The sequence below is a fragment of the Octopus bimaculoides genome, chromosome 12 (assembly GCF_001194135.2).
Source record: "Octopus bimaculoides isolate UCB-OBI-ISO-001 chromosome 12, ASM119413v2, whole genome shotgun sequence".
Lineage (NCBI taxonomy): Eukaryota > Metazoa > Mollusca > Cephalopoda > Octopoda > Octopodidae > Octopus > Octopus bimaculoides.
The window spans coordinates 27402664-27406629 of NC_068992.1; the positions used below are offsets into that span (position 1 = coordinate 27402664).

The 3966-nt window shown below is 30.2% G+C and overlaps 1 protein-coding gene across 3 annotated transcripts in view; it reads right to left on the reverse strand.

Annotated features, from left to right (window-relative positions):
- The window catches only part of LOC106879726 (tumor protein 63), a 274347-nt gene that overhangs the window by 13278 nt on the left and 257103 nt on the right, over positions 1-3966 (reverse strand). The gene's annotated exons all lie outside the window — the stretch shown is intronic.

Consider the following 3966-nt stretch of genomic DNA (forward strand, 5'->3'; position numbering starts at 1 on the left):
CCATAAACAAATATCAGGGTCAAACACTGTCTGTAGCTGGTCTTCTCTTGGAAGAGCCCTGCTTCTCACATGGACAACTGTATGTTGGCTGCTCAAGAGTGGGCAGCAACAAAAAACCTATTTGTATATGCTCCACAAGGGAAAACAAGGAACATAGTTTACAATGAGGTGTTATAATCACAACAGCAAGAAAGTATGTACATGATCACCTTCTTTTACGAAACTTCATTGACTTTCATATATTTATACTGATATACATATATATACATGTGTTTGGGTGCGTGTGTGTATATACATCTCTATATATAATGATGCGTAGTCTAGATGGCGTTTTTAGATTTCATTATTCTCTTTAACCCGGGCAACGCCGGGTATTTCTGCTAGTATATATATATAATCATGTGTATGTGTGTACCCTTGGTTTGATATAAAAAAAAAAGTTCTTGAAAGAATGAAGTTACATTGTTGTTGTTACTGTTTCTCACTAAGTTCGCCCTAATAAAACATACCTACTGATTAAAGGCATTTCCGCCAAAACCAACCATAATTTTTTTGTTCATAGTGGTCTTCCATATTAAAACAGTAGATGTGATTTTAGTGAAATGCAGTTACTATTTCTAAAAAAATTCAACTATTCCAAAGAGGTTCCTACACTGGTTTTATTCCATAGAGGTTACCACAATGTGTGTAAAGTAAGAATAATACATAGCATGCAAGAGTTAGTTTAGACCAGTAGTACTGTGTTTACCCACTGAACATCCCATTTTCCTTCATATGTAAAACATATTTTAGATAAAGGATAACAAACAAATATATAGAATTACATTTTTTACTTTTATTTGATTATTTTTCCAGTCACCTGATAATTAGACTCCAATAAAAACTGCTTTAAAAATAACCAAGCAATCTGATCAAATAATATGATATACAGTAAAATAAATATATTTGTGTGGATAAAGTGAAAACAAAGGAGTCTTAAAAAAAGAAATTTATTTTTTAACCTTTACAAATTTAATTTCTAACTGATTCATAAAAGCAACGACGAAGATGATAAGATGATGGTTGCAAAATTGTAGAAGTATATGTTGAAATATTTCGATTGCACAGTAAAGGATGAATAGAAATGTATTGCTATTCGGAAGACTGAGCAGTTAAATAAAACAGTGTAAGATCCCATTAAATAAAAAAATATAATTTCAAAAAATTTCATTTGAAAAAAAAATCTTTTAGTATCATTCATTTACCATAGAATATGACTTCTCATGTTTTATTAACTTTAAGATGACTTTTGTATCAAATAAATATACGAGACATTCTCACATGAACAGTGTCTTTATCATCATTGTAACAACATACTGAAAAGACAAATCCATTATAAAAGGTTGCTCATCATCTATGAATTGCTATTGCTTAGAACAGGCAATTATTGTACAGGTTATACTATAGCTGTATAAATACCTCACAATTAACTGTTGTAATGAGCTCTTCTGTTCCTTTGCAGTAACAAAAGTATTAACAATTTATTACTGCATTTAGTCAGAAAGTACCAAATGTTCCATTTGAAACTTACACAAAGCAAAAACAATTTATATCAAAAATACAAAAGGAAGCAAATCAAGAACTTGACAAACAACCTATAGTATAGTATGTATGATGAATTAATTGTTACAAAAATTCTCACAATTAAATATCTGAATACCAAAAAGCTAAGTGAGAAAAAGACTTCTTAACAAAACTCTCATTTCACTAGCGTCAGATCATTTGATTTTACTAAAGTTATTACAAAGTATACTCTGAAAATTTTAAATATTTACAAAATAGTTTACTAATTTCCTCTCAAATATCTTTAACGGTGGAAATATTTTCTTCCTTTTTATTCTTTTAAAATGAAAGCAAAATAAAAGTGAATCATAGCCGAAAAAAAATTAAAGGCAAAATGTATTAAATGACATAATGAAGATGCCTGGGATTTTTGGTGTTTGATTTTTTTAATGCATATATATTTACTCAGTTTGTGCAGCATACATTATTTTACATGAAGATTACAAATTGGGAAGGAGTTTCTCTCAGCAGAAAATTATGAAATAATGCAATAAATTCCACTGATGTTATCAGGTCCAGCCTGTTTGTCAATGAGTTTTGTTTTAAATATTTAAAAAAAAAAAAGAAGCCCACTAGACAGAATAGTGCAAATGTAAAAGAAAATATTTCAAGTTAAAAGTAATCTGCCTTTTAAACTTTTAGGAAAAGAAAATTAGGACAAAATTCATTTAAACAAAATCATACTGTAAATAAATTAAAACAACAATAAATAATAAGCTTAAAATTCCATGATGTTCAGCACTATTAGAATCTGACCACAATTATTTAACACAAAACCACAAATATACACAGAAACACTGAGGAAGATCTATATATATTGAAACCAAGTGTCTGTAAATACAAAGACCATAACATTTGTTATATACAAAATTAGCTTGATAGAACATTTCATTTCCAATACAAAGATATATCCCAATATCCCAATTATATCTTATGGCCACTGAATTTATAAATAAACTAAAACATTGAAAGTTTAAGTTAGAGAAACAGAATGTGAATAAATTAATTTCAGTTAAATCTAATTTAGTTGAAGCACAGCCATCCTTGGATAAAATGTTAAATACTCTCATAAACTTTTTTTTTTTTTACCAAATTTTAATATCTCTTTTATAATTTTTTTCTTTTTTTTTTTAACTGATTTAACAGAAATTTTCATCATTAAGAGACAAATGTTAATATAAAAATCCTACTGCAACTGAATATGCTTTTCATGAAAATTATTAACTCGGTAGTAATACATAGAGAATTGGTTTTACTAATTGGGGGTCATGTGAGGGGTATGCACCATTGCAGCACATTGCTGCATTCACCATTTGTCAATATATTTCTGGGTCCTCTTGGACAGCCCATCGAGCAGAGTTCCAGTTAATCACCATCTCTGCGAGATACCTCCTCATCTGTTGAGACCATGTGGCAAGTGGTCGACCAACACAAGTCATCAATCCAGTCAAGTCTTCAGTGAAGAGAACATGGTAAGTAGTGTCTTCATCTAACTTGGAAAATTGAGTAACATGGCCAAACAGGCTGAGTTGATGCTCCCAAATCATACAAGTAACAGGACACATACCAGTTTTACTAATTACTCTGCGAAATTTGAATTACTTATATTTCATAAAAAGAAAGGTCATTATTTCTAATCTACCTGACTAAGTAAAAGTATTATTAGATTACAAACTGACAGAGTTTCATATCTCATCGACTATTCTACTTCACTAAGTTTAGCCAAGTGAAGAATAAATATTATATCTTTAGAAAGTTAACTGCAATAGATAAGCATCCTATCAAGGTACTGTTTAACATTAGAAGACATTTAATGAGTGACCCTAAAAACAGTTGTCGCATATAAAAAGGATTAACTTTTTATCTGGATAGCTCAGTTAATTGAAAATTTGTGGGCTGGTAGAAAATTTCTCAAAATGCTACTGTATACCATTTAATTTACTTTAGTCAAACCAGAGGAATGACAACAGTTTAGATCAGTAGTTTTCAACCATTTTTTTACCTATGGACCCCTTTTGATTCCTATTTTGCTTGGTTGGACCGGATCTTTCCGATTTAGCAGACACCATTTGTTTTCTAACGAAACACTTTCAAACTTGGGACACTGGTAAAATGTGTCATATAAAACATCTTTTACTCTTAGTGTTATTGAGAACAGTTTATATTTTTAAAGTTATTTCATGTTAAAGTTGTCGTATTTCAGCAATTTCAACCAATCACTGACGTCTATTGAGGTGAAAACAATTACTGCTGTGGTGTGTCAACAAGATGTTATGGTGGTGTGATGGTATCATTTCTCTTGAATAAAATTAGTGCCGTCGTTTGTCAACAACAACTATTGGCAGTACTGTTACTTATGGCATC